Below are 23,603 nucleotides of genomic sequence, written 5' to 3'. Positions count from 1 at the left end.
GCATACAGAGAACACCTATTGACGGGAAGTGAGCATGTAATGACTCATCACAGATGAACCTGCTTTGCTCATCACTTACAATATCATTACATCTTGTGTCTCTGGCTAGGCTATAAGTCCACTGAGGTCAAGCACTGTCCTTAGGTTTCATTTGTATTGTTGCAGTCTTCAGCTTGGTGTCTTTAAAAATTGTAAATATACCATAAATAGCTGTCCATTTACTGGGGCCAGACATTGCAGTGAAACATTAGTCCTTTCTTCCTGTATTTTGAATTACAGACCCGGCCCTTGGATCTTCTTTTTAAAAAAATTTTAAAATTCATTTTCCAATTTAATGAGGGCAACAATAAGTTTGATAGTCTTTCATGCAAGATGCTCGAGTCGTCTGAGTCAGATATTCAGATTGGGGTGTCAGCAGACAGAACAATATGAGGAAAAGGGACTGACTATGCCAAAGTACTCAAGGGCGAAGGGAGACAGAAATCACTGAATCCATTGACTTTTGTCATAGTGACACAGTCTCTATGAAGAGGCGAGAGAGGGGTATGTTTTAAGTCCTATCAACTGTTCTTAAGACTTCAGGAGAACACGTTTGAATTCTGAGCAATTTTAAGTGCAGTGAAATAGAATGAAAAGCTAAGTCTATCTTTCAACCCCTGAATACTTATGGAAATTAACTATGAACCTTTAATTATCGTGGGTTTCAATGTTTTTATAAAGGGAGAGTAGGAAGAAAAAAATCAGTCACTTTTTTACAGTTTGCTGCTTCAGTTTTTCAGAAAAAAGACAAACCCTGAGATTTACACCACTGTTTTTCCATCCCTTGTGTGTAAGTTGGTAATCTGTATTGTACTTTGTTAATATTGTTGATTTCACACTGTAACTCAGATATAAAGGAAGCAGACGTCAAGGGGAGAGATTTAATCACAGAATAATCAGGGCTAGAATTTTAAATAGGACATCATTAGCATGTTAATGAATTTTCCCACTTTATGCCAGCTGCCTAAGTCAAAAAATACTGCAGATGTAGCTCAAAAACCCTGCCGGGTCTGGGGCCCAGTGAGCTGTCAGGAATCCATGTTGAGGATCTGTAAAATATGTAAAGGATTGTCAGTGCGAATGTCAAATGGCAGGATTTCGTGTTTTCTGGGAGTGATGGCTGGCTGCGTCCAGTTTTTTTTTTTTTAATTTTTTTTAAAAATTTTTTTCCTTTTTCTCCCCAAAGCCCCCCAGTACATAGTTGTATATTCTTTCGTTGTGGGTCCTTCTAGTTGTGGCATGTGGGATGCTGCCTCAGCGTGGCTTGACGAGCAGTGCCATGAAACACTTGGGCCGCCTGCAGTGGAGTGCTCGAACTTAACCACTCAGCCACGGGGCCAGACCCTGGTGGCATCCAATTTTAAACTCATTTGCCTTTCAGTAAGTAAGGAGGAAGTGGAAGGCGGAGAAGGGGCAGTTTTTAAGAGTAGGAAAGTTGGCATGGACTCAACTTTTCAGTTATGGTTTGGGGCTAGCCCCTGCCTTCTGCTTTAGGTTAGAAAGGCCATCTATCCACACTGACACGATCTTGCCCTTATTTTTGGACTACCTCGTAATTTTTGAGCTTGAAATAGCTAATAAAAGGAAGTATGACATCCTTTAGTGAGATATTAGTTTAACTCTGAAGCCCACGGGTGAAATTTCTTTCGTTAGTCACCTCACATCTATTAAGAAAAGGCTTTCAAATTAGAGATCCTGTGCTTTACCGGGTCTGAATATACACATTTATCAGATGTATTTAGAAGAAATTTTCAAGAAAAATTAGAAGAGAAGAATAAAATCTGTCTTATTTTTTTGTGGGGGGAGGAAGGAGAATTGGAAAAAAATGTGTAACAAAGAAGTAAATAACAAATTAACAAATAAAATTCACAAGTTGAGACAGAAGAAAATGCTAATGACAAGTGTGAATTATTTTGGTTGAGCATATGATGTGATAATGAGCTTCCTAGAAGCCAGGGCAAAAAAGACAGTTGAAACATCATCCCTATTCCTCAAAAGCAACTTGAAGCACCAAGTTTTCAGGAATGTGGAGTGGTATTAAATTCTTAAGGACAATTCTTTTGAGAGCATAATGGAAAGTCCTTATAACAAATGCAAAAGCACTTTTCATATTGCTGTTACCAACCACCTCTGGGGGAAAAATATCAAGGGATGCCTTCAAAGCAGGAGTTTGTGGATAGACTGTGAAATTGTACACAAATTTCAGATCTGTGGGTATGGACATTTTTTTTCCACACAAAGATCCAGATTAAGAATCAGCAGATTCTTAAAGGAGTCATTCTAAGTGCTCCCAAATTTTAAGAAACATTATGTTAAAATATAATACCATGGAAGTGAATTAATGAGAGCTCAGGCTAATTAAGCTTAAATATGGAATCTTCCAGTGATCTAACACAATTCAAAGATGAGACTGCAACTTCAAAGGGTGGCTGGATATCATATTCTGTAGACTCGCCAAATGTCACCTCTCTCCTCTGAGCTTTGACTAAGATCAGCACAGTAGACAACTTTGCTGTTTGGGCCAGAACAGTGACAGAGTACCTGATAACTAAGGACCAAGCTACTTGTCTTAGAACCAGAGGAGTGTTGCAGATTCTGTGTGGGGAGGAACTCAGGTTGTTACACGGGAAATATCTTATTTGTGTCTGCCTTTCTAAACTGGAAATTCACGTTTGTTTAGATTTAAAAATATATATCCTACAAACCTTGGGAGGAAAACTTATTTTTATAGATTTCCAAATCTTTTTTTCTCAGGTTTTCCCATGGCTGAGCTTTCGCATCTCTAATCATTTACCTTTGATTCATCTTATTAATTTATTATGTTGTGAGGTTCCCAGTTAAATATCTATTTATCTATTTGCATTTTTAATTTCCCTCCATGGCTTTTTTTTTTTATTTTCAATTGCATCGCTATTAGTATGGTTATTTCTCTTCAGCCACTTTTGCCTGTGAGTTTCTGAGCTTGAAATTTGCAAATGTCTTCCTTCCTTTTTTTTATTAACTAATTGTGATAATTCTTTTGGGAGGTAGCCATCTCCACAACAGCGTAAAAAGCCTGTATGAGGATGTGGGAGGCCTCAGTTTAATTTCAGTTCTGTTTTTGCTAATCATCTGCATAGCACCTGGCATATATAGGCATCACAATGTGAGGTTTGATGAATGAATGATCTTTAGCACGTGACTGGATTTTCTCTCCTTCTCTGTTGCTTGATGTATGACACAGTAGAAAGAGATCTCTACGTTTCATCTTCATCCGAAGACCCATGGCTTCAATAAGCATTTATTGAGCACTTACAATATGCCAGGCACCATGCTAGGCCTTTGTGGTCCAGAATGAATCAGACAGTCCCTGAGGCTACTTAAGTCCCTGCTCATTCTAGTTCCTTCCAGTATTGAATTCCCAGGATTCTATCCAACTTTGTTCATTTTTTTCTTGCTCTCAACTATCTCTGATCTCCTCCTCCTATTTTTGTCCGTGTAATTTTTTTTAGAAATCTTTACCATTGTTACGTCCTCTTCCACCTGTCTCTCCATTTGCTCTCTATACTCCCTTAACGATACTTCAGTCACACATCCCCCGGGTGGGAATGCAATGATGATTTTCATTGTGTTTCATACCCAGTTGCAATAGACAGATTTTGGGCATGCTGATTTGTTTGGAGCAGGAACTTACTTCTATATGGTAGGGTGGGTACATGTGACTCTTACGTGTCTGACAGACGTTCTACTTTGTAGCTCATTCTTGGCAACCAGTGCTTTTCCTAATCCCTTTTACAGTTCATTTGGACTCTGGGCTTTTGGTAACTTTGGTGTGTATACACACACACACACTCACACACTCATACACTCTCTCCTGAAGACTAAGGGAAGAATTGTGAGTGGAACTCCATGATTCCTGGAGGAACGCTCCTTGGCCGTGAAGGCTGTTTTTGGGGAGTGAGGGGATTATTTGTTGCATGGGACTGTGCCACGTATTGAAGAATCTTTCTCACCCCTGATGATTGTCTTTTGTGCAACTCTTCCTCCCACCCCCTTTTTTAAATGTCCCTGGGTGGGAGCAGTACCACCCTCAGTTAGCTGAACAGCTTCAGCATTATGTTATGATTAGAAAATAGATCATTACTATGATTATTAGAACCTAATTGGAATTAGTAGTCTTAATTCTCCTATTCTTATTATCTTTTATATAGATCCTCATAGGTTTAAAAATGAGTTAAGACTTCTTCCTCTGCTTTTTACAGTATATATTCAGCATGTATTTATTGGGTCCCTTGCTCTGTGCACAGATTAGCTGTGACCATAGTGGATTTAATATTGTCTTTGAAAGGAAAGAATGATCCCCTGTATGTTGTCGCTTTCTCTTCAGTAACAAATGTTGGTTATTTCCTTTCTGTTCCTAAGCCTTTCTCTGGGCTGGGTGCTGCGCTAAGGCTGGACATACATTTGGTCATCTAATGCTTCTGATACTGTGTGGCCGGCCCCAGGACAGTCACCGTTTTACAGAGGAAGATGCTGAAGGTTAGAAAGGATCAGCACGTTGTCCAAAGTCACATGGACATGAGGAGTCAGGGCTGGGATTTGAATCCTTTGTTCCCGCAATTTTACCTTTTACACTATTTTATGTGCTTTATGAGCTCGATTCCTAGCACAAGCTTCTCTACTCACCCCTCAGTCACACCCCTTTACCTAAATACCACACTCATAGAGTCATGATTATGGAACAAAAGTCCTCTAAAAATCACCTCTGGACAATGTTGAGTGCCCTGAAAAGAGAGTATTGTTCATTTTTGAAATTTCTACATACACTCTGGCTGAAATGATGACCCACTGTCTGCAATTTTGCTACACCAGATGGATCATTTAACTCGATGGGAGGTTCTTAGAGGTTACCATCCTTAGGACAGTCACATATTTTGCATTAAAACCCAAATCCTTTATTGTTGAAGGGCAACTAAGAGGGATTAGCATCCTACAACAAATGAGAAAATTCGAACTATAGAAATTTAACTGGATACGTATTTGTTAACTGCAACCCACCTTTTGATATTTTTTTCAAAGAACTGTTGATAGTTCCGCTTCCTGTTCTAAAATGCTTGAATGTCAATGTTTTCGTTTATATTCCTATAAATATAGGCGTTAATAAGTAGATGGTTGCACTATCCAGAGTTTCTGATAGAGGACTATTGCAAGGCCTGTTTGCCTGTAAGAATTTACTAGTATGTCATCCTATTGATTACAAGGAATTCAGCTTGCAAAATGTGATGGTCATCTTTCTAAGCTGCTTTTGCGTGAGTTTTTGAATTTTAAATAAAACATTTAAAATATTTTATAATTCAGGACTTTGAGGAATTAGGACTGATTTTTTTTTTTTTATTGAGTCTAATTTTGTGAGGTTTTGCAGAATTCAGTTTTAGTGGTAGTATGACATCTTTTATGCTGTCACAGTTTTTTTAATGATTAATTTTGTAAGAAACATTTTATTTTCCTCTTTGGCGTTGCCATGAGTTACGGCTTCCTGCTGTTTTTGCCATGTGCTTCCTCTTCTTTGAAGCTGCCATTTATTCAGAAATCCAAGAGAGACAAAACTTATTTGAGAGCATCATTTGTTGCTAATCTGACTTTTCAGGTTTTCTTAGCTCTTGTAAAGGAGAGAGAGACTACGGATAAATGTTTTCCCGCCCTGACAACTTTACTGCAACAATTTTTGCTGCTCTGGGCCACCGTACTGTTGTATTTGGGGGTGGCCATTTTGCTTCATCCACTTTCCTTCCAGATTTTTATTAATTGGGGAGGGTTGGGTCACTGGAGGAAAATCCTACACCAATACACTGCAATTTAATTTAATTTGCATGTATTTTTTTTGCATGTATTTCTGCCGTTGCATAGCATGGCAGGAGCCATCAAGAGTTACTTAATGATCTGCTGACTTGACAGCATCAAAAATTTATAAACCAGATATGCTCGTATTTCACGTGCTCATGTAGCTATAGAATGTAATTTTTTCTTTTGACATTATACTTTCCAAAGTCTTTATAACTCCTTAATAACTGATTGCGTATTTTGCTTTTAGATTTCATTGCAACCAAATTTTGTTTTCCTCTTTTCATTTGCCAAAATGATAAACTTATAGTTATTTTAGCCCATTTTGGACATCTCTCTTTTCCAATGTGTTACTGTGGCTGCTTTACACTTCACGTATCCCCAAATGTTATATTACCTTTCCCAAGAAATAATCTAGTGAAAATATATGATGATTTCAGGGTATACTCAATGAAAGGAAGCCTGGGCTTGGTCCGACAAGGTGACTGGAGTCTTGAGCTTCTTTCAACTGTGTCTGACCCAGCATTTGACTTTGGTCCAGATGCTCCAACTGTATTGGCAAGACAGGTAAATTAGAGTTTGGCAAATGTCTGTTTGCCCTTCACCCAACCCCATGGTTTTGTTTTTTTTTTTTTTTGAGGAAGATTAGCCCTGAGCTAACTACTGCCAGTCCTCCTCTTTTTGCTGAGGAAGCCTGGCCCTGAGCTAACATCGTGCCCATCTTCCTCAACTTTATATGTGAGACGCCTACCACAGCATGGCATGCCAAGCGGTGCCATGTCTGCATCCGAGATCCGGACCGGCGAACCCCGGGCCCCCGAGAAGCGGAACATGAGAACTTAACTGCTGCGTCACCAGGCTGGCCCCCGCCCCCATTTTTTTTTTTTTTCAGAGACTGTAGGGGCTGTCAGTAGGTGCTGAATACCAAACTCCATGTCCGCCCTGGAGGGTCACCAAACACTGAAATTCCTCAGTGGTTTAGAATCCCGAGAATGCGTCAGCTTTTGGAGGCAAAGTAATTTCCTGTATGGATTATACAGGAATCCTCTGAAGTTGAAGCTTATGAAATTCCTGGAGTTACTCAAGTGTTTTTGTTTCAATTTTTAATTTATTCCACCAAATATCATAAGAAGAAAACACATTTTTAGAGCCGAACAGAAAATGTCCATCATACAACTTTGGTAACAGAGCTCCTGGTTTCATTTTGAGTATTCCTCTCAGTGCCTGGAGCACGTGCAGAGGTTTTACACGCTTGGACTCAGGGTATGGACGCAACTGTACGTTCTTTCTCCTCCCATAGCCTTACACGGCAATAGTGAAAGCATTGCATCACTTTATCATCCCCATTCTGCAGATGCTACAAGCGAGGCTGAGTGAGCTGAGAGCTGTAGGTGGGGAGTGAGGAGCTGGAACGTGGCTCAGACCTGTCTGGCTCCAGAGCCACGCACCTCATCACACGCTTACATCTCCCTGTGGCAGCCTAGTGTTCTGATTTAGTATTTATGATCTTTATAACATTCCAAGAGCCAATATGCCATGATTGATTTAACTACCCCCTTATTTTGATGCGTTTAATGATCACTTTTTGAATTCTTTTCTGAAGATAAAGTGCAGGTTGGGATGACTGAGCTAAAAAGCAGAATCAATGTTATGGCTTGGTACCTGCTGCAAATTGACTTTCAAAAAGATTATACCAGGGGCCCGCCCTGTGGCCGAGTGGTTAAGTTTGCTCGCTCTGCTTTGGTGGCCCAGGGTTCGGATCCTGGGTATGGACATGGCACCACTCATTAGGCCATGTTGAGGTGGCGTCCCACGTGCCACAACTAGAAGTATCCACAACTAAAAAAATACAACTATGTAGTGGGGAGATTTGGGGAGAAAAAAGCAGGGGGGAAAAAACGAAGATTGGCAACAGTTGTTAGCTCAGGTGCCAATCTTTAAGAAATCTTTAAGAGAAAAAAAAAGATTATACCACTTTAATTGATGCTACCAATCCGTCTTTTCCAATGCTGGGTGTTATTTCTGAAAAAATTACTACTATAATAACAATAATAAAATGGTCTTTAATTCATGCCTTATTTTTGCATATATTTGACTAATAATGAGGTTGAATTTGCTCCTTTTTGTGCCTTTATAATTTTTTTCATTGCGTATTGTTCATGTCCTTTGTCCATGTTTTTGGGACGGGGGAAGGGAACTTGATGCTTTCCTCATTTTACACAATGTGATTATTATCATTTTTCCCTCTGTGTGTGTATGTATATGTGTGTGTGAAATTAACCCCTTATCATGGTTAATAATGGACCAAGAAAAGAAAGCTTTATAAACAATGACAACATGTTGAGATAAGAGTTTAGAATGAATTCTGAAACTTGCGAAGGCATTAGGGTGCCAACGATTTAACAAACAACGATGTAGGTAAGCCTTCCAAGTAAAGGCATCCTGTTTCCGTCTGCGCATTAATATTCATTGGGCCTGGCTTTTCAGACAAATGCTACAGATAGGGAACTGCTGCAACTGGGACCGTAATAAACCCATTTCATTTTTTACAATAAATCTGGGAAAGGTATTATTTTACATTTTCATGACCATTAAAATCCAGAGGCTGAGAGACGTGTGCAACATCAGACCTATTGCCTTATTTTTCTGCGTGATGCCTCTCAGGTCTAGTATTCCACTCTCTTTTTGGCCTTTTTTTAAAAAAAATTCCCCATTTTCTTGAATAGATCTATTAGAAAAGCAGTTCCTGCCCATAGGAATTTTTTTCTTCCAAAGCAGGCTGTTGTTGCATGGACTGGAGGAGAGTATCTATATATGGTGTGTGTGGCCGCTGAAGCCGCAGTTTGAGGGAGAGCCTTAAAGGATGTGGTGGATGAAAGGCGTGCCTGTCCTGGAAGAACGCCCGACGGGGTGACCTTTTAAACTGTCACCAGCTTTTCATGGAGAACGGCTGGGTTTGCAACAGCTCCCTCCCCGTCTTTCCGCAGACAATAAGCAGTATTGGATATTAAGGCAAAGATCCCTTTCCGTTGATGGTGTGTAATCATAATAAATTACTATGATTTCGGCTTCATAAAGGCACCTTCTCGCCTGTTGGCAGCTGTTGGGTATCAGATTCTCCCACCGCTCCAACTACGTCTTCCCACGGCTTTTTGCTGCTTCCCATTGGCTTCTGCATTCTTTTCTGTTTTTTTTTCTTCCACCTTTGGAATATCCTGTAACTTATCCACCCATGTGCCCACTCCCTACATTCTTTCTAAGCTTCACCCTGGCCGCTCCCTCTGACCTTCTATACTTCTCACGATCTCTGCGTGCTCTGGATGAAATATCCGAAGCCTCCCCCACATCTCTCCACGAGTGGCCCCCCGTGAGATCTATGTCAGGACGAACCCACTGACTCCCTGTATGTATGTACACTCTATGTCCTCCTCACACCCATATTTATAGTCCGAGTCTTTTAGTTCTTGCCCTGCCTGAAGCTTGGCTTGATACTATGAAGGTGATCATTATTCTCCCTTAATGTTCCAGGATTATTCATTCCATTGTGCCATGTTTAATGGAATATTTAATAGCATCTATGAAGAAGCCTGAAGACTATAAATAAATGCTCTCTTTGGTATTGAAAGGGTTTTATACAATATAAAATTTAGAGCACATTTTTCTCAGCAGCTCTGACATTAATATTCATCATGAGCCCTAAAGTAGAAGCTATTATATTTTAGCATAATGAAGTTTACCATATGTTTCAAAGTCACTTGCAATTGTGCTTCTCATAATGACAATTAGAAAGGTCATCTTGTCTTGCCAGGCCCTGTTAGATATATCAATCAGCTCCTGGCTGTAAATGTGAAGTGTATGAGTGCACTTGTGTGCAAATACAAGAGGAAGACATGATACTTCTTATCCCAAAGTGTGGCTGTTTACATCTAAGTACCAAACACGCAACATGCGTATTATTTGGACAAGGAAATTGAAACTTCTAAAGCAAGTTCTCCTCTATGTTTTCAGTGACCAAATTACATGAGGTTTTTTCTGACCCATGAAGCATGATGTGATGGAGTACCGAAAACATTGAATGGAGAAATTTGACCTTAAGAACACTAGTTCGTTTCTGATCATTTTGTCTACCTTACTTAAAAAATTGATTTCACTAAGATATGGGAACAGTATTGTGTTTAATTCTCCATGTATAAACTTTGATGAAAGGATGGGGAGAAGGTGAGGCGGTGGCCCTGAGTCGGGGTAATGAGCTTTCTTATGGGGCAAGGGATAACTCCACCTTAGGACCAAATCAGGTCATGCTTGGGAACCTAAAACATGCCATTGGAGGAGCTGATGCCAGAGGAAAGTGATTGCAAATTAGTTTGCTGTAGTTGAAATAGGAATATATTTCTCTGTATGAATACCCCTTCATTTTGTTTCTTTTTTTTTTGTTCCCTAAGCTGCTGTGCTCTGAGTTAGGCGAGGCTAACCTTCTGTATTCAAGCCTTTAGAATTTACAAACATTTATCAATAGATAGGATAGATAAGAAAGTCTCGGGTTCCTTAGTGCATGCACATGGTCTCCATAGTTTTCAAATTCCTGACTTGGGAGAATACTGGAGAACATTCTGAGACCCATGGAACATTGGATGGTTGCCATTTGATACTCTTAAATGCCTCAATTTAAAGAATTAATCTGTTAATTGAACATCCATTCATGGAACGCATACACTATAGAGAGCTGCCTCTCCCTGGCCTTCTTTGGGTCTGAGCTGTGCTGGTGGCTGAATCACCATCTATCTGGAATGGTTTGTGGTCAGATTTGCCAGAGGCAAAGAATTAGTCCCCATCCCTAGATGCTTTCTGGGCTAATGAATTGATTTGAATTGTTTTTACTATTAAAAATGATCTTTCTTTACTGAGAGTGATAAAAAAAAGAGGAATAAAAATTTTAACAGCCCTGCTACACATAAATGGAGGGAAAAAAAGGCCACAATGCTTATGTAAATAGGGTGGAAACAGCTGTAGCATGAATATGAAAAAGGGCTGCTTCTTTCTTCCACTCTTTTTTCCCCTTTGGCCTAAAGCTGTTAGCATGGTCATCTCCTATTATATCCCAAATTCTGTTTGATGCTATTAGAATCTGTGTCTATCTGAGTCTATCTCAAGAGTCATGTGTGAGTCTGTGTAGTGGCCTTTCTTTGACTGTAAGTTTTTACCCAGTATACAATGCTTGTATATGGATGTATTTTGAAGTACTATCAGCTTATAGTATGTTTCAAATCCCTGTGCAGAAATGGTTCTTGGAGGACCCGCCTGGTCTGTTGTTCAGAAGCCTTAGGGAGTGCTGGACACTGCAGCAGGTGCTGAGCACCTCCTAGGTGCCAGGCACTGGGGAAAGGATGAAAAGATCTGATTCCTGGCCTCAAGAGGCTTGCAATCCCTGGTGGGGGAGGCAAACATGCAAAGCAAGCAGGACACCGTGGGTCAGGATGAAATAATAACAAAAAACAGCAAAGGGTAATGACAGCAGAGCTGAGGACAGCTCAGTGTGCCTTGAAAGAGCCAGGGAGAGCTTCATGGAGAAGGCAAAGCAGGGACTGGAGCTTGAAGGTTGATGAGAGTGGACACACTGTAGGACTCCAGCAAGAGGTGAGCACAGACTCAGAGGTCCTGGGTGCTGGCACATTAGGGCATGATGAGACCAGGGGTCAAATCCCAGCCCTGCCGTGTAGCAGCTGTGTAACTCTGGATAAGTTTCCTGATGTCTCTGAGTATCAGTTTCCTCCTCTGTAACATGGTAATACGACGACTACTAACATGGGCCTTACAGGGCTGCGAGAGGATGAAATGAAAGAATCCATGTGACAGGCTTGGCTCAGTGCCCTGGCCATGATAAGAGCTCAATCAATCTTACTTAACCTTATTATTGATGTGGCAACATTGAAGGATCCAAGAGTGAGGCTAATAAGAGACGAGGCTGAAGAAATGGTGAAGAACCAGGTCACGAGATGCCTGTTTGTCGTGCTGGAGTTTTCAAGATTTTCAAAGGTTGTGGTTAGCTGTTAAAGAAACTCGATTTCTGTGACCTCAGCCACCCCTGAACATTCTTATCTTATAAAGTAGATGATTAGATATGTAGGGGAAGAAGACAAATTCCCCTACCCATTCTAGGTCTTTCTGGCTGGTCTATGAATTAAACTGACATGAGACAGAATTACAGGAGAAAAGTCAAACAAAGCTTTATAGCATGCATACATGGGAGAAACCCAGGAAAGCTGAGTAACTCGCCTGAATGGCGGAACTGCCAGCTTAAATATCATCTTCAGCTAAAGACAAAGATGTTGGGGGTAGTGATTTGGGACTTCAAAGGGAAGGAAGGCAATTTTACCTGGAAATAGAAAAGCGAATGTTTGGTAAACAGAACTTTGATAAGAGTGGGCTTAGCAAGGACCCTCCCAGTCTATCCATAACCTGAGTTATCTATGGTGATGGCCTGTCCTGGGGACAGGCCTTTATCTTAAATTTCTTTTAGGCGGTTAGGGATGGAGTTCAAAGTTTCTTCCCGAGATTCTTTTGTTCTTAAAAATAATCAAGACAAGGCAAAGAGACACATTTTGGGGTGGCCAATTCTGATCCCCCACAGATACAATTTCATGTACATGTTTCTGTCTTAAAAAAATAACTAACATTACATGCCTATTATGGCTAAGATAAAAAGTATTGACAATGCCAAGTATTCACGAGAATGGGGAGCAACTAAACTTCTCATCCTTTGCTGGTGGATGTAAATGGTAGAGCCACTCTGGGAAACAGTTTGGTAGTTTCTTATAAAGTTAAACATTGCACTTGCCATGTGATCCAGCAGTTCCATTTCTGGATATTTATTTATCCAATAGAAATAAATAGTTACGTCTGCACAAAAACGTGTAACGAACGTTTATAGCAGCTTTATTCATGATTGGCCGTAACTGAAAAAAAGCCAAATATCTTTCAGTGGGTGAATGGAGTACCAAGCTGTGGTACATCCACACAATAGAATGCTACTCAGCGATACAGAGGAACAAGCTATTAATGCACACCACTTGGATGCATCTCAAATGCATTATGTTGAATCAAAGAAGCCAGACTCGGGAGCCTTTATCCTCTAGGACTCCGTTTGTATGACACTCTGGAAAAGACAAACCTCCAGGGACAGGGTTAAGGGGTTGGGGAGGGTCTGACCACAAAGGGGCTGCAGGAGGGAATTCTCTGGGGGTATTGGAATTGTTCTTTATTCTGTTTGTGGTGATGATTATAAGAATCCATCCATGAGTTCAAATCCATAGAACTACACACCAAAAAAAAAAAAAAGTCAATTTTACTGTATGTAAATGCAAAAAAACTTTTTTTAAACTCTGAATTATAGTTCGTTTACTGCATGCATTGCCTGTTTTCTCTCATTTACTCCTCCGACTGCCCTAAGAGGTTGATGTTATTCTTATCTCTGTTATTATATTATCCACTATTATTATTATTGACTAAGATGAGGCTTTGTGAGGTTCGACCCAAGGTCACATGCCTTCCAGAAGGCAGAGCCTGGCACAAGCCAGGTTTCTGCCACTCTCCAGGTCCACAGGACTACATGCTACCCTCAAGGAGCTGGAGAGGGGGCAGTGGCCGCTTTTCTCGGCCCCGGGTCCAGGTGCATCCCAGTTATCCAGCTGGCTGGTCAGTGTCTGCTGCTCTGTGTGCCCTGCTGGTTCTGCAGTTCAAATTTTACCGATGGGCAAAAGTTTTAAATGAATTAGTCACAGAGAGGGAGTTGGCTATGAAATATTTTATCTCTGACTTCCTAACTTGTACTTTTAGCTAAGTTAAATCTGGCTTCTTTTCAAGGAAGCTAGTACTTCCCTGGAGAGTTTTTATGGTGACACCAGTGAAAACTTTGTTCAATTCACAGCTTTAACTTAGTTTCCTTAAATATCATTCAGGTTATAACCCAAGGCAGCTCTGTGGCTGAGTAGAGCTCTTAATTAACTAATACAGTCAACCTCAGGCCAGAGGGGAGGAGATGATAACTCCTCAGAGAGAGACAGAAAGAAGAAAATATTAAATAAAGGGAAACAGTAAAAAAGATGAAGAAATTGAATTATTTTTGCATATTTTATAGTTATTTGTTTAAATATCTATTTCCCCAACCTCTGTGATAGCTTTTTGAGGTCATTAGTCCTCTGCCTGTCCCCTCCTCCCTCCAGCCAGTGTCTCTGCTCTGCTTATGGAATGGGCACTTAGCAAAGGCTGGCTGAATTAGATGGATACGGAAGTCAAGAACCAACTGGAATTTGTGACATTTGGTATTTTGAAGTCCTATTCACCCGACAGTCCTATATTCAGAATCATTCATGTGCCAGCTCCTGGATATGAGCTTTTAGAGATGTTGTATGAATTATTTCTTGTACAATCCTATGACACATATGTTCTCCTTCCTGAATGAGGAAACTGAGGCCACGAGTGAGGAGCTGACTTTCTCAGTGAGCACACTGGACGAAGCATGAGCTGTGTGGTCAGACACACGCACATGGAGATCCCGATGGTGCTGTGTTGTGAAGCAGAAGATGAAATGGGTAGTTGTATACCTTCTGTGAACCTCAGTTCCTGCCTCATTGATTCATATAGCCAGCGGCTGATCCAGGTCTTGTGGGCCCTGAAACGTATACAATTTGGAGGTAGGTCTTATTTAAGAAAAAGCATACAAAATTATTAATCAAAATTAGTTATAGGGCTTGGAAGGGGCCCATGAAGGTGAGGAGCCCTGAGGCGTATATGTCATTAGATTCATGGTGAATCGGCCCTTGCTTTCTGCTAATTTTTATAGCTGGCCACTGTGTGCCCGGCCCTCAGAGGTGGGGAGACACCATTAGAACAGACAATTGCAGTGCAGGATGAGAAGTGCAGTGATGGGGAAGCATGGGTGCCGGGGGAAGATTTCTGGAATAAATGCTACCCAAGCTGTGACTTAGGACATAGATAAGCTAATGCAGAGAAAAGTATGGAAAGCACATTTGAGGCAGGCGAAAGAGCAAGGTTTGGAGGTGAGAATGGTGGTTCTTTGTTTAGAGACGATCAGAAGTTCACTGTGGCCGGTTGTTTAATGTAATGGAGGAGTGGGGAGATCTTAAGCCCCAGAATTAGGCAGGGCCAGTTGGGCTTGTGTACCAGTTAAGGAGCTTGAAAATTACTGTAAGAGCAAGATAGAGCAATCGAACAGATTTAAGCAGGGAGCAATTTGATCAGATCTGCATTAAAACAAAAAGACCACACTGGACCTGGCTGCAGGCTGCAGAGTGGCTCTGGGCCGGGCACGAGGCCGTCCTCCTGCAGGAGACTCGTGGGGGCTGCTGCAGTGTCCTGGAGAGAGAGAGGGAGGTGGCTGGAAACAGGACTGTGGCCATGAGCACTGAGAGGAGTGGGCAGACCGCAGAGATGTTTGGCAGTTAGAACGAACAGGACTTGATATTGGACACTTAGAGATAATGAGGGACGAGTTGAGATGGAAGGTCAGGTTCCCGGCCTGGCCCACGGGTAGGCAGTGTCATCGGAATCAAGACTATAAGAACAACAGATTTGGAAGAGGTTGTACACTTCCTTTTAGCCAGCTGAGTTTGCGGATCTTGTGTGACATCCAGGGAGAGACGTTCAACAGACAGCTGGTGGTGAAGCTGAGGAAGGAGAGTTGGGCTGACCACGTGGTTTATCAGCACAGGGATGATAATTAAAGCCATGGAAATAGACGAGAGTGCATGGGAAAAGCGAGTGCACAGGAAGAGCAAGTGCACAGAAAAAGAGACGTAAGGGAGGATTCTAAAGAGCACTAACATTTAGGGGACAGTCAGAGGAAAGGGAGCCATAAAGAAGCATGAAGGACTGTGGTCAGAGAAGAGGGAGGACAGGCAAGAGTGGGACATCCCAGAAGCTCTGAGGAGCAGGGATTGTTCTGTTTGTCGGGTTCCCCTTCCATTAAGGATTCCCTCTTCCTGTTTCCTGCAGTCCCAGTGATCTTGACTGTAGTGATAACTCTGTGGCCATCGATGTGGCCGAGCATGGGCGATCATGGAACTCTCAGAGGCAGCAGGGATCATTCAAGTGGTGGAACCTGACCTGAGCAGGGCTCTGCAGAGCCCCCTCCTGGCTTGGCACACAAACACCAGAGTAAGGAAGGCTAAGAGGATGGAGCTCCAGAGTTGGGTGTCGTCATTTTCTTGCCATGTGGAAAGGTCGTGTGCCCAGTCAAGCCAGGAGGGGGCAAGCAGAGATGAGAGATGGATGGGGAGGGGAGGTGGAGAGTCCTTGCAAATCTCTAGTTCCTTGCAAATCTGCAAAGCTCTAGTTCCTTTTTTCAAAGAATCTGGGCCCTAAACCCTTTCCTGCCTCCGGTTCTGGAATGGCCCCATTATCCTTCCTAGTTAGATGAGCCAATAGATTCATTTTTGCTTAAGCAGGTTTGAGCTGGGCTGTGGTATTTCTTTTTCAGCTTTCTACAGGGTAACAAAGGACTTCTGACTGATAGGGAAACAAAGGGAAGACGTTATTTCGGAAAAGGGGGGCAGTGGCGGCAAATGTTGCAGAGGGAGCAGATGTAATGGGGCCAGGGTGTGTCCACTGGCTTCAGGAACACGCAGGTCCAGGGAGAGAGAGGGATGGAATCCGGTTACAGGGCGGGGGTGAGGAGGAAAGGTGAGAGGCAGTGAGTGAGAGATCATTCCACAAGTTCCTTGTAAAGGGAAAGGAAAAGGCAATGGGGTGAGGAATTTCTCCTCTTTCTGTTTCTTTCTTTCTTTCCCTTTCTCTCTCTCCCCTTGTCCCTCCCTCCCTCCTTCTCTTCCTTCCTTTCTTTCTTCCTCTCTTTCTTCCTCTCTCTCTCTCTTTTGAATACCAGTGGGAGGGAGTCAGTGCAGAGGTTGAAGAGAAAATAGAGAAAGGAGATAGCTGGCTGAGCAGGGCCCCTTGAGCCAGCCCTGGGCTGGCCTCAGCATCCGTTCCCCACAAATATTTTTGAAGGAATACATGAGTGAGTGAAAGAGTGAGGAAGAAGGCCATGGGGTGGAGGTTTGAGGCAAGTGGAGAGGGTTTGCAATGGTTGCCTTGGAGATGGGAGACATCTAAAGTGGGAAACACAGAAGAATTGCCTGGGGTAGTTGGGGCGCCCATTTGGGATTTGACCCAATGACTTCTAGTGGCATCAGCCTCTTGGATTGTGTCATTTTTCTCCAGCCATGCTCAGCAGCCTGGCCTTAGGGAGTGAGGCTGATATGGGGGGAAAGTGAAGGGGTCAAGGACCAGATGGCCTGATGTGGCCATAAAATTGGGGCAGAAATAACAGGTAGAAGAAGGAAGTGGCTGGAAGGGAACATGCTCATAGGTGATAGAGTCCAGGAGTGGCTGGGAACCCAGTGGCTCGTTGTCGGTAGAGACAAAGGTCACTGGGAGATGAGGCCAAGGCACTGAGAAGCCCCGGCGTTGACCTATTGATTCGAGGATGACATCAGGGCTTGGGTAGTGCAGAAGCTGGCGATGCAGGATCACAGCCTCCAGGGAAGGAGGCTGAATGCTCTGGGCCTCAAAGGAGTCCAGACTGTACATGACACAGAGCTACTCTAGGAACCAGGGGCGACACTGACCTCTTAGGAGCGGGTGTGGGGATGGGACGAGGGGAGTGAGGGGCCTGCACTTGAGTGAGCTGCCAGGGCCATGAGACCCTCGAGGGACAACCAGGTCACTGTCAGGGTAAAGAGGAAGAGGAAGACTCCGGAAGGGCCAGAGTGTGCAGACTTGGTAAGCAAGAGATGGAGATCCTAGATGACACAGCAGAGCCCTGGAGGGAGGGGCCCACGGCACAGAATGGCTGTGGGGACACTGCCGAGCCCAGCCCCTGCCTTAGAAGGCCCGGGTCAGGGTTCAAATCCTGGCCTTCTGAAGCAAAATCTATACTTTTCCCATGATCCCTGCCACTGCATGCTGCCAAAATTTGGAAAGGAAAAAGGGCCTCTGTACTGGCTTTTCACTGACCTTTTCAAAGGGAACAGAACATCACTGCATCCTTTTACTTTCACGATGCCAGCAATTGTGGGATGTACCATGGACTTGACAACGGCTTTCTGGCGGATAGACACTAAGACTGCACATTCACTTTAATTCGAGATCACCTCCTGATTTTTAAAAATGTTAAAAAAAAAAGTCAAATAAAGATTCATCTTAGAATTTAGGCAATAATCACTAAATTGATGACAGAATTTTAACCGAAACTGGAGGGAAAAACATGAGTGTTTTTTAGCTGAGAGAAACTCAGGTAGGAAAACTGGAGAGGAAAACTGAGGCACACTCTGTGATTGGTTTAGGAACCGTTGAGAGAAGATTCGGGGAATCAGGCAGGACTAGGAGTTTAGCCCATTGGCCCGAAGGACTTTTAGGGCCAACTGAAGATTCACAGAGGGTTAAAAACGTTCTAAGAACATTCCCCAATTAGAGAAGTACAGGAGGCTTTGCTGTTGCTGCTGTGTCATTATCAAGGTCATGTTCTTAAATTTACATTGGGTGCGTATCAGTTCGCTTGGGCTGCATTAACAATATACCACAGACTGGTGGTGTAAACTATAGAAACTTATTTTCTCTCAGATCTGGAGGCTGAAAGTCCAAGATGGAGGAATTGGCGGGTGGGTTCCTTCTGAGCCTCCATCCTTGGTGTGTACATGGCGTCTTCTCCCCACGTCTTCACAAGGTCTTCCCTCTGGGTGCATCTCTGCTCTAATCTCTTATAAGGACACTAGTCATATTGGATTAGGACCCACCCTAATGGCCTCATTTAACCTTAATTACCTCTCTAAAGACCCTATCTCTAAATATAGTCACATTCTGAAGTGGGGGGGGGGGTAGGATTTCAACACATGAATTTGGGGGAACACAATTCAGCCCAAAATAGATTACATGACACATTTTATAATAAGAGAATTGAAAATCAGATCATTACCTAACATTCCCTGGGGTTTCTGGTTATACACAGCAAATAATCTACATCCTTACCTTGGCTCATCCTGCTGTGGCTGGGCCCTCCCTCACTGTCAGACCACACCTCATGATTTCCCTCATTTCTCCTCCACCTGCCCAGAACCTTCTTTACATCCTACATGCCTGGATGCACCAGGCTCGTTGCACCTTCAGGGTTTGTCCCTTCATCCTGAAATGGTTTCCTCTCAGTTGTATACAGCTCTGTCTTTTTGCCATTCAGGTCTTGGGTCAAATCCTGCCCCTCCTAGAGGCCTCCTTGACCATCCCACTGGAGCAGCCACCAGCGACACCAGATCTCATTCCCTGTTCCAGTTCTTGGCATAGCACTTGTCGTTGGCTCATGGGGCCTCATTACCTTCTCACTAATGTACTCCCATCCCTGAAGTGGTCCCCAGCAGATAGTGTCACTCAATTATTTACTGAATGAATGAATAAAGTCAGATAAGTTAGGAAAAAAACGGAGAAAACTGGGCAGAATCAGAGAGTTCCTGAGTTCAAGAACACCAGCACACATGATGGTGTTCGAAGGTCACCAACTCTCTGGATGCTCGAGGTTTCTTTATCTTGCTTAATTTTGATTTATGGTATTTTCTGTGAAAGAGCAAATGCCAGTGGAGGGCCAGGCCCAACATGGAGAGGACTCTGGAAGTTTGCCCAGAGCAGGAGTTGCTAAGGCTGGATTGGTGCACGCTGTGTGCTCCAGGCAGGGCACAGAGGGAGGTGGGGAAGAATCCAGGCATAACCGTCACGTGCTTCAAGGCAATGAGGGCCTTTCCTGCTGCTGTGTTTATTCTGTCCCCACTGGCATCACTGATGGCTAAATCGGGGGACAGACAGAGGCATAAGGTAAGATTCTATGACAGACAGCCCTTAGGGAGTCGAGAATCATGCCAAAGTTTACCGTCAAGTAAATCCATTGCCTTTGAAAGACTTGCCTGTCTGTGAAATACATGTCCTAAACAAGGTCGGGCTTAAGTTGTTTAAAATTCTAGCAAACCATAGATTTCTCTTGTATGTTTTGGGGAGATGAAAATCTTCTAGAGTTGTGCAGAGCACAAAACTGAACCCCTGCTTTGACCCTGACAGGGAATATTCTGAAATAACTGTGTTACTGCCAAAAGGGGCCTCTCCTACTCGCCGCGGGACAAGCCAACAGTCGAGAGGCAAGGTGGTAGGAGAGAAAGGGCATTTATTAAGCGGTAAGCTAGCAGATCGGAAGATGGGGGGATTAGTGTCCAAAAGAACCATCTTACAGAACAAAGACTGCAGGCCAGTTATACGGGGGCTGGTCTCTGGGTGGGGCAGATCTCTGGTCTTAGTTCCTAATGATCTTTTGTTTTACTGGATGTGCACCAGAGACCAGAGCAATGCCCTATACCCTGATTTAGTTTAAAGATAAGAACAAAATCTTTACTATGTGTAGTAAAAATTACTGTTTACATGAGTGGTGCCAACAACTCCCCACTGTCACTTGTGACCCAGCATAATCATATGCTGATAACAGGAATAGGGTCATCATTGTCTGTCTGGCTACTTCCTGCTGAAAGGGGTCAGGGTAAGGGGACCATTGAATGAAACCGTCGTCATGTGTTGCCGCCATGACTCTGGAGAGGGAGCTGTCTAGTCACTGACGCACAGTTTAGAGATTAGTTTAGAAACACACTTGATCCCCAGTTTAATTATGAGGAATAGCAAGAGATGCCATGCCAGATCTTTCAGTTGCCATTGATGATGGCTATCAGCATAGACTCTCTGCCCGGGGGGCCATCACATTCCTAAGAAACTCAAAAGAACAAAGTTATCAACTTATTGCAGCTGGGAGGGGCCATACAGAGCATGTATATCTCCTGGAGGGTGCACATCCAGCTGGGTTAGTTAATCAGAGGTCATTCAAAGTTATAATCTGGTTTCTTTTCTACAATATGGCTTCCCTTAAATAAACCTTGTGTTGAGCTGGTATCAACTGTGTGGATAGTGACAGGCGAGAAAAATAAATGGTAGATATATTGGAACTATATGAATGCAAAGTCCAATTGTCACTCTATTAAGAAATGCACTAAAAAGAAAAAAGAAAGAAAAAAGAGATAAAAGATCTTTCTTTGTCTTTTATGAAGTTGCAAAAGACTAGTATATCAGAAATGTTTTAAATATGGTAAAAGTAGGGAAACTTTTATTTAAAGGGAGACTGTTTGGTTTATTTTTTATTTTGCATTGTTCTGATCCCCTTTCCTTTTGGGAAAATTTGAGGCCCTGGCTTTTTGCTTTATTCCAGTCAGTCATCAGTAAGAGCAGGAACCACAAATAGCTCATTTTTAAAATTTTAGATTTCCTTAGGCTGTTGCTGTCACCTAGTCATCTCAGACACCCTTACAGGGAAGCCAGCATTAGTTGTGTGTGAAGGTCATAGCAAGGGCAACAGTGCTTTCCAAGAGCACGTGTCTGGTGAGGTCTGTGTATGCCCTGCCTTTCCAAGGGGCCCGGCATCCCACAGTGTAAGACTTCCTAAGTGCATTTTCTCTACCTTCCGTACATTTCAATACACACGTTTAGTAGTTGTTACCCTAAATTTCCTTACAGGTCTACAGTATTTGGGTTGTAAGAACCTCTGAGGATATATCCGAACTATGTTTTTCCAAGACAAATTTAAGTGCATAAGAATTCACTTGCATATGGGTGACTATCTACTTTTAGATCCACCAGTGTGCTGAGTGGATAGTTCACTTCTTTTCGTCAACTCTGTGTCCTTTAGAAACAGTGAGCACGCAGATGACTCCCCTTGCCTACTGAGCTTCCTCTCAGATCTGGAAGATAAATATGCTACAAAACTTGGTATAAAACGGAGTCAGGCCCGAGCAGCAGGCACCTGAATCTAGTCCCTCACATGGCAACCCCAGGCTGGGGGAGACTTTCAGCTCTGTTTAAGTGGGCAGAGATGTGACCCTTTTATACCTCCAATGGAACTGCAAACCTGGAAGAAGAGCAGGGTCTTGCCCAGCATGTTAAAGGTTTTAGAGGACATGGGGACGGGGGAGACCGTGAAAGGAGAACAGAGCAATAAGGGCGGCTGGCCTTGAGGCAGGCCTGCCCGGGTGAGTGGGAGAGCAGGGTGGGGGTGGAGGAACGTGCATGCCTTCAGACCATCATTTGGGGAGAGTGGACCCCTAGTCTGCTGAGCCCTTATTTATAAAAGGCATAGAATATAAAATTGGGACATTGTGTTTGAAGAGGGAGCACCAAAGTGTTAACCTGGGGAAAGACTGATGAAGGGCAGTTTTGGAGGACAAGATTAAAACATTACCAGGGGCCTGCCGCATTCTCCTTGTAGGAAAGGGTGCTTGGGATGAGATCTTGCCCTCTGAGATGTGTGGCCTGCCCAGAATGTTCTATTGGTGTGGTAGCAGCAGCACGATGCAGGAGGGAAAGTTGTTATTCCTATTTACAGCAGTGAAAACTGAGGCTTAGGAAGTTTCAGTAACTTGCTCAAGATGGTACAGCTCGTAAGTGGTAGACCCTCCAAAGGCTGGACAGACAAAAACCGCTCCAATGATTTTATCTTTCTTGTGTAATAGACTAGGGACATCTCATTTCACGGCATCGGAAGGTTACTTTTGGAATTGATCATTTATCCAGTTATTCTGAATCTTTATTTCTGAGCTTTATTTATCTTAGCCTTTAGATTTGGAAGGCTCTAAAAAGCTGTTGATTGGTTTCACTTTCCTTTGCATAAGTCATGGAAAAGTAAGAGAACCACGCACAGAGATGAATACAGCGAGGGTTTGAGGATAGAAAACCAGATGGAGCTTTTATATGCATCTTCCTTGGACACATTAGCTTTAACCAAAACCAGACAGTATCATCGTTAATTTTTCTAATATTTTGTAGAGCATTCAAATCCTGACATTTGGGCAAATGAGATGCTCTTGGTCTTGTTTAAGTTGGGGTGAGACTGGCAGGCGTGGCCACGTGCTCTCACTCCTCAGGCTTCAGAGTCTAACCAGTCGTCCTTGCTTTTCAGTTTGGGTTTCCTCTCTGCCTACTCTGGCGTTAGCATCATGGGCTGCATTTAGCCCATCAGCTCGGTAATAATGAAGTCAGCCGCCGATTCCATCTCCCCTGTGGGATGAAGTCAGGAGCGAAGATTATAGAGGAGAATGCCTTTGTCAGACTATCAGCGATAATGAGTAGGAAGAAGTCAGGGACTTTTTTTTTCCCAATGTGAAAGGGAAATAGAATTGTAACTAAGTTTAAGTTTCTCTGCTGTGCAAATCCCATCTTAAATGACAAGGGATTATGCCAGATAGTTTTGGGTTTGGGCCCGATATTTGACCTTATAGCAACTCTAAAAGATTAGACTGCAGTTCAGTGGAGAATGCCCTCTGGATTTGATTTTTAAACAGAACCAAATTAATTCCACTCTTTCCTGCTTTTAAGAGTCACGCTGTTTGGGGATGCGTGAAAGCTGTGCTAGACATCTTTGCTGATGTTTGCCTTCAGCATTCTTTCTGGAGGCATTTAGACTTCTGTAATAAAATGCTGCTGTCCTTGCAAAAAGGACTGGAGAGAAAAATATTTGGCAGAGACAAAATAATCAAACGCTAGTATTGAAATGCTTCTGACCTGGCAGGATGGAGAGGCAACAGGGACAGCTTCATGTTTTAAACGCGGTTGAATGGTGAGGGGCTGGCCACGCCGAGCCCAGCTGAACATGGGCTCCTGTT

General features: G+C 43.0%; 1 protein-coding gene across 7 annotated transcripts in view; it reads left to right on the top strand.

Moving 5' to 3' along the window:
• DISC1 (DISC1 scaffold protein) overlaps positions 1-23,603 on the top strand; it is a 347,047-nt gene that overhangs the window by 151,391 nt on the left and 172,053 nt on the right. Inside the window, exon 10 of one of the 7 annotated variants that reach the window (XR_011524952.1) lies at positions 7,662-13,194. The exons of the other annotated variants lie outside the window; for them this stretch is intronic. The gene's annotated coding sequence lies outside the window, so the exon portion shown is untranslated. Of the gene's footprint in view, positions 1-7,661; positions 13,195-23,603 lie in introns of those variants that run through there. 7 annotated transcript variants of the gene reach the window in all.

The sequence above is a fragment of the Equus przewalskii genome, chromosome 1 (genome assembly GCF_037783145.1).
Source record: "Equus przewalskii isolate Varuska chromosome 1, EquPr2, whole genome shotgun sequence".
NCBI lineage: Eukaryota > Metazoa > Chordata > Mammalia > Perissodactyla > Equidae > Equus > Equus przewalskii.
This window is presented reverse-complemented; position numbering and strand designations above follow the sequence as displayed.